The following is a 14,343-nucleotide window of genomic DNA, read 5'->3' as shown; positions in this document are numbered from 1 at the left end:
CTGGTATTCATTTCAGTTCAGTCACATTCTAAAAGATAAACATTTTTTCTTCCTCCCTCCACATTTTGTGTTTTTGATCTTACATTTTACATCTGCATGTCTTTAACTTATTATTATTGTTATAGTTTTATAATTTTTGTCTTTTAATCTTTGTACTAGATTATTTAAATGGTTGATCCACATTCTTTACTATATATTTGCCTTTGCAAGTAAGATTTTTCTTTTCCTATAAACTCTTAGTTCTTGTTGTAGCCTTTTCTTTTTTAGTTAGAGAAGCCCCTTTGACATTTCTTTTTAGAGTCAGTTTAGCATTGATAAACTCTTTCAGTTTTTGCTTGCCTGAGAAGTGCTTTATGTCTCCTTCAATTCTGAAAATCTTGTTGGGTAAAGTATCCTAGGTTGTAGGTTTTTCCCTTTCAGCACTTTATTTATTTATTTTTTGGACAATGTAATTTTTTATTTTTATTAATTTTTATTTTTTATTGTTTAAACATTTTTTTAATTGAGTTATAGTCATTTTACAATGTTGTGTCAAATTCCAGTGTACAGCACAATTTTTCAGTTATATGTGAATGTACATATATCCATTGTCACATTTATTTTCACTGTGAGCTACCACAAGATCTTGTATATATTTCCCTGTGCTATACAGTATAATCTTGTTTATCTGTTCTACATTTTGAAATCCCAGTCTGTCCCTTCCCACCCTCTGCCCTCTTGGCAACCGCAAGTTTGTATTCTATGTCTATGAGTCTGTTTCTGTTTTGTATTTATGTTTTATTTCGTTTTTTTTTTTTTTTTAGATTCCGCATATGAGTGATCTCATATGGTATTTTTCTTTCTCTTTCTGGCTTACTTCACTTAGAATGACATTCTACAGGAACATCCGTGTTGCTGCAAATGGGGTGATGTCAGTTTTTATGGCTGAATAGTATTCCACTGTATAAATATACTACATCTTCTCTATCCAGTCATCTGTTGATGGATATTTAGGCTATTTCCATGTCTTGGCTATTGTAAATAGTGCTGCTATGAACATTGGGTCAGCACTTTAAATATAACATGCCACTCTCTTCTTGCCTGCAAAGTTTCTGCAGAAGAATCAGCTAATAGTCTTATGAAGGTTCCCTTGTATATGGCTTTTGTTTATTCTTTGCTTCCTTTAGATTTCTCTCTTTAACTTTTGCCATTTTAATTGTGATACATTTTGGTGTAAGTCTCTTTGGGTTCATCTTGTTGGGACTGTCTTTGCTTCCTGTACCTGGGTATCTGTTTCCTTTTTCAGGTTTGGGATGTTTTCAGCCATGATTTTATCAAATACATTTTTTGACCCTTTTCTCTCTCTCTTCTTATTCTGGGACCCCTATAATGTAAATGTTATTATGCTTGATGTTGTTTCAGATTTAAGCTTTTCTCATTTTTAAAATTTGTTTTTTAAGCTTTTCTCATTTTTAAAGCTTTTCTCATTTTTAAAATTTGTTTTTCTTTTTGCTGTTTCAATTGGGTAATTTCCATTATTTTATCTTCCCTTAAGCTTTTCTCATTTTTAAAATTTGTTTTTCTTTTTGCTGTTTCAATTGGGTAATTTCCATTATTTTATCTTCCAGAGTGTTTATCTGTTCCTCTGTATTACCCAGTCTGCTGTTAATTCCTTCCATTGTGTTATTCATTTCAGTTACTGTATTCTTTGGCTCTGACTGGTTCTGTCTATTTTATATTTTCTAGTTCTTTGTTAAAATTCTCATTATGTTTATCTATTCTTTTTCAGAGTATTTTTTTTCTTGTTCTTTCATTTGAAACAAATTCCTCTGTCTTTTCATTTTGCTTAACTTTCTCTGTCTCTATGAAATTAGGTAAAACAGTTAACCTGTTCTGGCCTTAAAGGGGTGTCCTATGTGGAAGCATCCCTATACAGCCTACATGTGCCCAGTGTCTTTGGTTAGAGAGCTGGATCTGAAATGAACACATCATGTCTTCCCCGCAGTGTACTGGTAGCCATCACCTTTTTGTAGGTGGGTCTGGAGACAGAGGGGCTAGGGCCAGAACCAGGTATGAGCTGGGGCTTCTCCTTTGCTCAGTGGCTGACATCACCATATCTGGGGGTGGGGTTGGGTTCCAAAGTGCTGGAGTAGAAGCCCTGATGGTCAAATTTGAGTTGGTTCCATTCCCTGTAAGTGTGAGCTCTCCCTCCTGCCAGGATTGATACTTTTGCCTCAAAGGGGAGCAGCACTGGAGCAAGAGGGGCTGGAGTGGGCATTCAGCATGGGTGTGAGCTGGGATGGTCCTAGCACACTAGAGCTCTAGGCTGCTCCTGATCTGCTGCCTCTTTGAGCAGTGGCCATCTCTGCCCTGTTTAGATGCCATGCTGGGTCTGAGCAGGTTCCTTATCCCCTAATTGCTCACTCTCCTTGGCAGTGGCAGCCTTCAGCCTGTTGGAGGGCTGTGCCAGAACAAGAGGGCTTGGCATGCACTGGGGCATGTGCTGGGTTGGTCATAGGAAACTGGCCAGAATCCCAGGCAGTTTCAGTCTGCTTCCTCTGATTTGTCCCTGGGGTGTAAGCAAGTGTGTATGTGCTCTTCGTGAACAAGGTCTAGGTTTCTTACAGCCCTTCTGTTTGTCCTACTAGTTTTCAAATCAGCTGAGGGGACTTGTCTTCCTGGTGTCAGACCCCAGGACTAGGGTGCCCAATATGTGGTTCAAACTGCTTGCTCCCCAGGGAGGATCTTTGAGCCCATGTAATCCCCTCCTCTTCCGTGTTCTTTCCTAGGGATTCAGTTACCAACCTGATCTCTTTTTCTTTCCTTCCTACCTGAATCTGTGTGGATCTTTCTTTATAATCTTGGTTGTACAGGAGTCTTTCTGCTAGTCTCCAGTTTGTTTTCAGTGAAAATTGCTCCATATGTAAATGTATACATGAGGGGAGGTGAGCTCTGTGTCTTCCTGCTCTGCCATCTCGATCTCCAATAACCTACAAACATTTATTGCCTCACAGTTTTTGTTGGCCAGGAATCTAGCTGCAGCTTATCTGTGGGAAGGATCCACTTCTAAGTTTGCTCATGTGATTTTTGGCAACATTCAGTAGCTCATGGGTTGTTACACTGAAGTCCTCAGATTTTCACTGGCTGTTGGCTGGAGGTCTCTCTCTGTTCCTTGCCACATGGACCTGTCCAGAGAGTAGCTCATGTTATGAGCAGCTGACTCATGGTACCTGGCTTTCTTCAGAGCAACTTAGAGAATAAGAGACTCATCAAGACAGAAGTAGTCTTTTTGCAACCTAATGTTAATAGTGGCATCCATCACTTTTGCTGTATTCTAGTCATTAGAATTGAGTTAGTAGATTCAGTCTGCATTCCAGGGGACAGGACTGTAAGAGGGTATAAATATTAAGAGACAGGGATCATTTGGGGTCATTTCAGAGGCTAACTAATATTCTTTTAAAAAATGAATGCTGTTCTTTTGATTGAAGTATAGTTGATTTACAATGTTGTGTTAGTTTCTGGTGTACAGCATAGTGATTCACTTATCTGTATCTATATATTCTTTTTAAGATTCTTTTCCATTATAAGATATTGAAAACAGTTCCCTGTGTTACATAGTAGGATCTTGTTGTTTATCTATTTTATATAAAGTAGTATGTATCTGTTAATCCCAAATTTCTAATTTATCCCTTGCCCCCTTTCTCCTTTTGTAACCATAAGTGTATTATCTATGGCTGTGAGTCTATTTCTGTTTTGTGAATAAGTTCACTTGTATCATTTTTTTTAGATTTCACGTATAAGTGACATTATATAATATTTGGCTTTCTCTGTCTGACTTACTTCACTTAGTATAATAATCTCTAGGTCCATCCATGTTGCTGCAAATGGTATTATTTCATTCTTTTTATGGCTGAATAGTATTCCATTATATATAATACAATATATATGTATATATATACCACATCTTCTTTGTCCATTCATCTGTTGATGGACATTTAGGTTGCTTCCATGTCTTGGCTATTGTAAATAGTGCTGCTATGAACATTAAGGTGCATGTATCTTTTTGACTTAGTGTTTTCTCCAGATATATGACCAAGAGTTGACCATTATCAAAAAGTCTACAAATAATAAATGCTGGAGAGGGTGTGGAGTAAAGAGAACCAACCCTCTTGCACTGTTGGTGGGAATGTAGTTTGGTGCAGCCATTTTGAAAAACAGTATGGAGGTTCTTTAAAAAACTAAAAATAGACTTATCATATGATTGAGAATTTATTTATTTTTAACCAATAGACATCACAGGAGTTCAGAGTTTCCTAAACTGTTTTGGTTCATGGTTCATTAGTGTCTCAATAATTATTTTCCCTCAACACCCCTGGGCCAGGAGAAATACTTAACAGTTCCATTTATTAACACCTAATAAGTATTTGTGTTTTGGCAAACAAGTAGCTATTTATAAAGCAAATACATGTACACACAGAAAGTAATGTTTAGTTTCATTCTTGACACAGTTACTACCAGGATGTGCGTACCTCTTGGAGACTGCCCAACTTCACCAACCTTGGAATGAGTGGACATTGCCACTCTCATTTCCTGTTGCCCAGTGATTTTCACGTGGTGCTTGCTTTTGATTGTGGCAACCATTGAAAGCCTGGTTTTGCAGAGAAAGAGATGTCTTTGAAAGGAATGTAGCATGATCTAATGAAAATGTGAATCACCTCGAGGTCGTAGTAGTGTCTGACAGATGCTGCTATGTTGTCCTTGAAAATTTAAAACACCCTGTTGGGTCTCCTGGGTGACCCTAAGGCATAGTTTGGGAACTGCAGTGCTAGGTAAAGGAAGCTGAGAAAGGTATATTCCATGTAAGGAGCCTAACTATAGTACTGCATGGAGATAGGTGGTCAAATCATTATTTCATAAGGCAGACTACCACAATCAAGATGGAGTGGAGAATTTTTTTTTGGTCTGTTTAGTGTCTGAGTCTCTGATATGTGGTTGCGTTTTTGCTGGACTGGTACTGTGATATGATCTTAGGTGTGGTGTGGGTGGTATAGCCCCCCTTTTTTATCTGCCCATTCTGAACACAGTGCTCTCGTCTTCCTGAGGTTGTGGAAAACTTGATATCCTTCCAATAAATTTATTTCTCTGTTTAGGTCAGCCCAGCTACTCTTCTTTTTTTTTTTTTTAATAGACTTTATTCTTTTAGAGCAGTTTCAGGTTCACAACAGAATTGAGCAGAAAATCAGAGAGTTCACATATAGCCCTCCCCACCCACACATACATATTCCCCTACCCTCAACATCCCTCATCAGTGTGGCGTATTTGGTACAATCGATGAACCAACATGGGCACGCTATTATCAACCAAAGTCCGTAGTTTACATTTGGATTCACTCTTGATGTACATTCTATGGGTTTTGACAAATGCATAATGACATGTAGCCATCACTATAGTATCGTGCAGAATAATTTCATTGCCCTAAAAATCCCTTGTGCTTCATCTACTCATTCCTCCCTCCCTCCCTCCCCCCAGATCCCTGGAAACCACGATCTTTTTATTGTTTCTGTAGCTGTGCCTTTTCCAGAATGTCATTTGGTTGGAATTGTATAGTTTGTAGCCTTTTCAGACTCAGCGCAGCTACTCTTAAAGGTGGGACAAATAAGAAAGAATATGACCAAAGATTTCCAATATCAGGAGAGAAACAAGACGATAGAGAGCACATAGCACTGACCTCACAAGACAGAACAAGGGAGGAAGTGCTGAGCTCTGCCTCGTGGAAGCCCTGGATGCTACCTAATAACCAGCCTTCAGAGGTGGAAAAAGCTAGATATGAGGAGGGATGAGAGAATGTGGACAGATTTGAGAGAGTGGAAGACTTGGAAATTTGCACAGAATGCATGAGGCTCTATTAGGTAGTTTCAAAATGACACATTGATGGTGAGTGGGTAAGTTTGTTAGGTCCATGCCATCAGAGATTATGCTCAGAAAACCCTCAGACCCCCAGGAAAGGTGGCTAGCCAGGACTAAAAGGGTGCTAGCTAGGACAATAATAAATAGAAGTTAGGGCTGTGATAGACATTAGACTGATGAGAAGATGAATTTTATGTAGAATTATACAAGTAGGGGAAATAAGGATGAACAAGATTTGTTTGGATGTTGGATGCTTTCGGAAACTGAGAAGTCATTAAATTTATATTTCCCATAGCAGGCACTCCATTAAAGCCAAATCCAGAGAACTATATTAGGAAACTAAATATCTGGCTTAGAAAGCAAAGGGAAAGGGAAGTGGAATCTTCCTGCATCAACTTACAAACTAGGTGAAATGAGTGAAACTCAAGTGAGCCTGCCTGAAAGAGGAAATGGCCAGCATCAGGAACGAAATCCTAGAAGCGTATCCTCAAATGAAGAAGAAGTTATAGCAGAAAGAATTGTTGTGCTGTTTTGAAGTAACACAAGTTCCTCAAGATGAGAAAAAGCAGATTTGGAGGTACACCAATCAGAAGACAGTCGTTCCTTGCTTCAGCAGAGTAGAATAGGACTTGCATTTTTAGCCCATGAACTCTCAGGAAAATAAACTGGATCCCTAGCTTGGAAACTGACAGGTTGTTTGGCTTCCATGAGATGAAGCAGTTTCAGATGTGACTCATTTTATCCCTTGATAAGTGAAATCATGATGTCATGTGCACATGCCATTGTTAGGTACATACAGGCTCGTGGGAGTTGCATGCTCTTAGGAAAGCTATGTGGTGGGAGTATTTGGCACAAGAGCCTCTCAAATATTAGGCAACATTATAATTTATATTACTTATTCAAAAATAATTACTGATTATAGCAATGCTCTTAAAGGCACTTGAATATTTTAATGTGAAATCTCATATCATGTCTCAAACCTTGGTTGGATCAAGTTTCAATTACCAGACCCATTTTCCTTCCAGAATAATCAAAGACAGAGAAGAAAACAGACAGGTTGAAAAGGAGCCCCTGTAAGTTAAAGGAAGTTACCTGATAGGAGATGTACACTGATGCCATGGGTTAACCAACACGCATGAGTCTTCCTCTGGGTACTTGGTGTAGAACATTCAGAGAATCATCCTTATCCTTTTGGCAAATGGATGTGGGCAGAGCCCTCCACATCTGATAACAGCCTGCATTTCCAATGTTATGTCCAACCCTTTCCTCCCGCATAGTCTGAGCAACCATCCGTGGAGTTCTTCACGATTCTCTTCCCGTCAGGATCTTTTGTAACCGTTCTTTGCTCCTGCAGTGTTTCTTTAACAATATCCTTAGTCGTTGTCTTCTTCCGTGTGAAGTTATTTGTTCTGTCATTGGTGCCCCACAGTGCTTGGTTCTTAACTCTAAAAGCACAGAATCTGCTTAGAGTCTGTGACCCTATTTATGTTTCTGTCTTTTACACCTGGGCAGAGTCTATTGCTCATTTCCCTCCTTAGTCATCTTGTTCCTGTCACATTGCAGGAGGACTCAAAATGTCAAATTGCATCTTATACGTTAGCGTGTTAGTCAAACTCCTGTGTAGAATATTTTCAAGCTTGAACTCAAGTTTGTCTTGACTTTCCCACTTATAGCAATGTGTTGTTTGGTTTAATTTATGTGGTCTGTGGACAGAGACTTAAATTCAAGAACTTTTTTTTTAACCTATTAAAAGTTACATTTTTCTAGATGACTTCTAGATTCCTTGTAGTCTTACATCCTTAGTTAGCAATCAGGCCTTTCAGTGTGACCTGGGGCAAGTAACTTAATCTCTTTCTCAAATGAAGACAATACTTCCAAATTCAGAGGGTGGTTGTGAGGATTAAATGAAACAACATCTGGGATGGATTTAGGTCATTTCAGTAAGTAAATGTTTACCGTGGCTGTGTGGGTGCCGGGAACTGTGCCAGGGAACAAGGCTACAGCGATGACTCACTCAACTCTGGGGGAAGTTACAATCTAGAAGCCTCACCTGGTACGTACGATGGACTCACGAGCTCTTTATTCCCTTCTTCCTTTTTCTCCCTGGCCTATCAGTTATTTAATGCTGGAGTTTGGAATGGAATGGGGACACAGCTTTAGATTTTGCATCTATTTGCCACATGATGTTTAAATACAGCAGTGAACCTTACTTGAAGGAGTAAAGCTGAAGCACATGTCATTTCCTAATAGTGAAAGGGAGTAGGCCGACAAGAACAGCCCCAGATCAGAGAGGAGTTGTATGTTCTCAGAAGAGGAATGTTGTGGGAGTAACCGGCCCAATGATCTCCCAGCCTGAGAACAGCATTCAAGATTTCCTTATCTTAAGGGAAAAAAATAAAAATCATTTGTTTCATTAGCAAAGTAAACAAGGCGACTAATGTTCCTAAGGCAGCAGTTTTATAAATGTGTTACACACAATGAAACAATGGCTTAAGAAGGTTATGTTGTTATTTTTGAAAACGGTCACCCAGTGGGTTTGGCCTCCGGGAATACTGTCCACACATTTTAAAAATGTACACTGGCCAGTCAGTTTTGACACCTCCATCCTGCCCTACTGGTTTGCCCTCACTTCACTTCATTTAGCATCCTGTCTCTGTGTCAGTCATTTACATTTATTTCTAAAGTTGTGGCTGCAAGACGTGAGACTTCTTACTGAAAATAAGCAATTCAGCAATTGACTCATAAAGATGTACTTAACTGCTTACAATTTTTAAAATACTGAGATAAAGAAAGTCAGAAAATGCTGAACTTTTAAAGCATCAACCGATTGGCCATTGTTGTGGAGTTTGGCTAAGTGTGTTAATATAGTGATTTATATCAATAACAAATGATGGACAGGGATAAATGATGGATGGGATAACTCTCAAAGTAGGGGAAGGAATTCTTGGTGGAAGAATCTGCAAAAGCATAGAGATAAAAAGGAGTGTTCAGCGATGTTAAGAATGTAGTTGGAATGCAAAGTGGGTAAAGAAGCTGGTACCATTGGTTGTGCTTGCATGTAAAATAGTCCTTTATGCGGTTCTAAGGAGTTGGGATAGTGTTCTGTGTGTGGCAGCCACTGGATGTTTTTAAATAGGATTGTGTAGGTGGGATGGTAGAGCACATGCTTAGCATCCATGAGGTCCTGAGTTCAATCCCCAGTACCTCCATCAAAATAAGCAAACTTAACTACCTCCCCTGCAAAAAAAATAATAAAAATAAAAAGTGAAATAAAATTAAAAAATGAATAGGATTGTGTAATCTTTGTATTTGTATTGGCATTGGTCAGTCTTCCCACCTGCCTCTCTGCCGACGTTGCCTCTGTGCCTGCTGTAAGTGTCCGTAAGGACGTCCAGACTTCCAGGCCCAAGGACCGTTCACGGACGCCATCTTCAGTGTGGAGGGCGTAGAGCCCTGCCTCTGTAGCAGCACGGCATTTAGGATGCGTAGCCGGAGGAGGACCTTTGTAGTCTGCATAGGAAGAGCATGAGGACCATCCTGGAGCCTCAGCAATAGACCACAAGGTTGCTGCGGTTTTATAAGACAGAAGAGTAATGTGCTCATAGCACTGATCCTCCTTGGCAGTTGTGAGGATTCTGTTCCATGAGAATGTTATGAATTGAATACTGTGTCAAGTGGAACCAATACAAAGTTGGTTCTTTAATAGAAAGCCAAAACTTTGTTAATTCAGAGAATTTAAAGTCATCTTCTGTTACTCGTTCCAGACCTATCACTTTAAGTGAAGACGCTGAGGACGTCATGGATACATGTGAGTGTTGGAGGTCATGGTAGACTCCCCAGCAGCAGCTCCCGTTTTCTTGGGAACAGCAGTGTCCTAAGGGGAGTTGACCTCAGCCCAAGAACTGGGCATATCTCGTATAAAGAAGTGCTGTTTTCCTTTCATGTGCCTATGAAACACTTGGTGATCTGGTTAAAAAGTGCAGATTCTGATTCAGAAGATCTGGGGTCAGGCAGAGTTTCTGCCTTGACACCAAGCTCCCAGGTGATGCCGATGCTGTTGGTCCTAGGAGCACACTTGGAAGTGTTAGAGGATGTGTTCCTCTGGGGACATAGATCTTCAACTTTCTAATGGGAAGTGAGAGAAAACAGAATCCATTTACCTGAATTCGCTTTACCGCCAGCTTAGTTGTGTAACAGAGCCTGGACGGATCATTGATCTAGGAGTGTCAATATGTTTGTTTTAGGGAAGCAGGCAGGAGTTGGGGGGGGTGAGGGGGTGGAGGGGGCGCAGTGCGTGCCTGCGTGCCCATCTTTGGCCCCAAGCCTGACGTGCCCACCCTCCTCCCTGCCCCAGCTCCAGCCTCCCCTACCCCACCCCATCAAGTCTTCACTTATGCCAACAGCTGCCAGCTGCAAAGTTGAAAAGCAACTAGCCAGTAAGTTGGTGGAAACTCCTCCGTATCTGAGCCAGTTAGTCATTTCCACTTGGTTCTTTTTTCCTTTTTTTTAAATGAAAAAAAGTCCTTATAATCCAGCTCTCATTTGGTGGAGATTTAGGGGAAAATATTTCAAAAGAGCTGCTAGCCAGAGCAGGACCCTGTTGGCTGTGGCTTGGAAATTTGGACATGAGCAAATGGAGATTTGGGAAGGAAGGTGGGTCATAGCCCTAATTGGGGACATGATTTGTGGGGAGCAGTGGGGGACCGTCCCTGGGTAGGTCGTTTTCTCACACTCACATAGACCTGCTGGCTGGTTGTTCAGGCAATGCAATGAGCTAACTTCTCTGTGCGCTAAGCCTCGGGCTGTAGAGGAAGATCCACAGGCCAGAGAAGAGAGCACTTCTGCCTTCAGAGTTCTCCTGATTCAATGGGGGAAGCTTGGTCCTTACATCTAGGGAATCCCGCCCACTAGGGGAAGTAGGAACTCCCATCACTTCCCCTTATCCTCCCCACTCCCCCAGGAAACTGACTACACATTCAGCCATCTGTAAGTGCACATGGGGCCAGGTGCAGACTATACACATCAATCCTGAGGGGTTTCAGAGGAAATAAAGAGGGAGGTGGGCTCCGTCAGAACACATCTTCCTAGAATGTGGAACCTGGGGTCAGGAATGAAGATAGATGATTCTTGAAGAATCTGACCATCTTTAGACTCAAGACCTCTCTCTAGACAAACTTATGGTTGTCAGTGGGTAAAGGGTGTGGGAAGGGATATATTGGGGATGCGGAATTTGCACCTCTGGGGGAGTGATGGAAATGTTAGCTATCTTGATCATGGTGGTGGTTTCATGGCTGTATACATCTATTAAAATTCATCAAATTGTACATCTGAAAAAAAAAGTGCTGTTTTCTTGTTGATGGCTGGTTAGTTGACAAGTGATATGTGATCCCATTCTAGTCAGTGAGATACAGAAAGAGGTTTCCAGGAGGCACGTCAGGAAGTTCTCTCCTTTTCAAAGTGCTGGATGAGAAATCAGTTTCTCTATCTCCAGCTGAACGTGAGCAGGGAGCACATGGTGAGGATTGTACTGGAAGCCACCTTAAGACTTCAAGGTTAACTTAGGTTAAAGCTTTGGGCTGAAAATAAGGAGAGAACCAAGGTCTTGATATCATGGCTGAGCCCTTGAAGCAACTACCCCTGAAACTCATTCCACCCCCGTCCTTCCAGTTATGATATTAAAACATTTCTTTAAACTGCAATGCTTTCAATTTTTTTTGTACTCATTTTCTACATTATTGTGTTATGCCACTTCTGTTTTTAGAGCCATACATCTCAGCTCTGCTGCTTTCTTCCCCAATCATCCCCTTGACTCTGAGGTCATTGTTCTACACTTATCTAGGAAATCAACTCCTGACTGATACATCTTCTCTACTGAAATCCTGCCATCAGCCTGGGTAACTTCAATATCCTCGAATGCTGTGTCCAGCATCCTTAAATCAGGGACCGTGAATCCTGACTCTGATGACCTTTACCTCTATTCCTCCCAAGCACTCATTTCCGAAGTCACATCGTCTTCTTTGCTGTTCAGTTTTCTGACCGTGAAGCTCTATCCCTTTCACTACTCCCATCCATCCCACTTCCTTCCTTTCAGCTGAACCTGTTTTCCACCTCTTCGCACCCTCCCAGCTCTGGCTTCCTTCCTGGTTTCCCATTTGTTCTGTTCCTTCTTAGTTTCACTTCCCTCCCAGAACCAGCCCAGAGCCAGCTCAGAACCTATGTTTCCACACCGCTATTTATTACCCTGTTATCAGCACCTGACTTCTCTCTCCCCTTTGGCTGTCTACGAATTTTCAATATCTCTTAACTTTTGAGTGATCTGACATTACTTTTACAGCTAGTATTTCTGGGTGAGGCCCTGCTGGAGAAAAAATACTTAAAAGACTGAATCCATATTAAGTTGGTTATTTTCAACTCATCTGGACATAGGTACCATTCAGTGGAGTTTTTTTTTTCCTTGATACTGACCATTCAAAACTTTTACCTACTCTTCAAACCTATCCATTTTCTCACTTCCTTATTCTTAGCAGATGTCCTGGCTTCCCACTTCACATGGAATATAGAAAATAGAAGCCACCAATATAACTTACTTCACATCATCTTATCTCCAACTGTGCTGCCTCTCCCCATCTTTCCCAGTTCTGTTTCTGTCTCAAAGGAAGAAGTGCTGCCCACTTAGTGGAGAGAGACCCTTCCGTGGATATTCTTGACCTTTTTAAGTTTTGTCAACTCTAGAGTTTTAACCATTAGTCAGATCCACACATGTTCCCTGTGTTCACAAGCTCTCGATCTCTGCTTTCTCTGGTTCTGTTCTCTTAGAGACGGGCACATGCTGGCTTAGTCCTGGCAGATTCTGGAACAGCCATTTTCTTAGAAATGGCTTTGCCAGTGCAGGGGGTCCACTAGGGCCCCCAGCCTCACCAGGTGATGGCAAGGGAGTTACCTCAGCTGTCCCAGGAGAGCCCCAAGCAGCTTGTTGCCCACTGACCTTTGTTCTCCCTTAACTCTCGGTGACTAAACTCTTACCTCCCGCTGCTGCTGAGCTCCCTGATCCCTGCTGAGATTAGAGTTTCTGGCTGTCGTCATCAGTTCGGCTGCCTTTTACTGTAAAGTGGTTTTTGTAGTAGCCTTAAGCAAATGGAAATCTTGTCAGAGTGATGTTGAAAGCTCCAAGAAGCAGTGAAGAGGCCGAAGGGAAGGAAGGTTTGACAAAGGACAAGAAGCAGGGCAGCTCTAGAAAGTCAGATCGGAAGGCAGACAACAGACATCAGGCTGAGAAGCTGTGGCTTTGCTCTAGAGACGGTCACTATGCCTGTAACTGTGAGCAGGTCCTTGCCGTCCTATTTTCTTTGCAATACTTATTCAAAATTCAGAATCGTGGGCAAGGGCATTAGATTGCCTGAACTTAAGTCACTTGCTTGTGTCGTGACTGCCAGGCTAGGAGTGAAGATGAAGGCAGGGAGGGACCAGGTGCCTTCGTGTTCCATAGTGGGAGGTGAGGTGCTTCACCCAATCCACAGCTGCCCTTTTTGGATTTCCAACCGTCTTGCGTATCCTTCCTCCCATACTCACAGTTATGAAGATGTCCTGCTTAATGAAATACTTGAAAGGGAACGTGTTCTCTCCCTAATGGAACAAGAATCCTGATTTGTTTCACTTGGTTACAAATTCAGTGGTTCAGTTTTTCACTTTGTTTACTTGAAAAGGGGAATACTGCCATGTTATTTATAACACCCATGACTACGTTTAAAATGATGGTACCTCCATTGTCTCTGAAAATGAGCTAAAGGAATTTAGGATCACTAAGTAAACAGCAGCATAGTTACTTTAAAATATGGTGAAGTGCCTCTGAACTGATTTCCAACAAATTTTCCTCTTTATTTCATCAGGCCTTGGGGGGTTCGATATGGAGGTAAGGAAATTTCCTCTGTTAAACCAGGGGATAACCCAAGGATTAGTAAGTTTCAGTGAATAGAAATAATGAGGCACCATGCCACCAACACACACACACGTTTTCTCAATTTCCTCCACTACTGACGTCCTTTATGTTTTGACAGGTCCTAACCTACTCTTAAATGTGAATTCTCAGTAGCATAATCATGGTATGAAAAACACAAGGATAAGATAAAATATTTCAGACAAACCTTCTGAATGGTAAACACGAGTGCCTGCCCTTCCCCCTACCCCCCTGCTTCTAGCAAAGGGGTTGGGGACCCCTGGAAACATTGTAGAACTAGTTATTTTGTTCACACTCCATCATCAACATTAAATCACATGGGATTGAGTTGGTAGTTTATTTACTTTCTGTTGCAGTCTGGCAAACTCAAGTGAAATGCCTTTAATTGAAAGTCACATTTCTCTAGATTATTCAGACTCTAGGCTATGAGAGCCATAAAGATTTACATATCCCCACTTGCTGGAATGTTCTCTGTCACCTTGGTTATGAGTGTTGAAAGATAA

At 41.2% G+C, this 14,343-nt stretch overlaps 1 long non-coding RNA gene across 1 annotated transcript in view; it reads left to right on the top strand.

The window, feature by feature from the left end:
• Positions 1-14,343, top strand: part of LOC140699505 (uncharacterized) — a 70,617-nt gene that overhangs the window by 36,093 nt on the left and 20,181 nt on the right. The gene's annotated exons all lie outside the window — the stretch shown is intronic.

This window comes from Vicugna pacos, chromosome 1 (assembly GCF_048564905.1).
Source record: "Vicugna pacos chromosome 1, VicPac4, whole genome shotgun sequence".
Taxonomy (NCBI): Eukaryota; Metazoa; Chordata; class Mammalia; order Artiodactyla; family Camelidae; genus Vicugna; species Vicugna pacos.
Note: the sequence above shows the minus strand (reverse complement) of the source record. Positions and strands in the feature narration are given on the sequence as shown.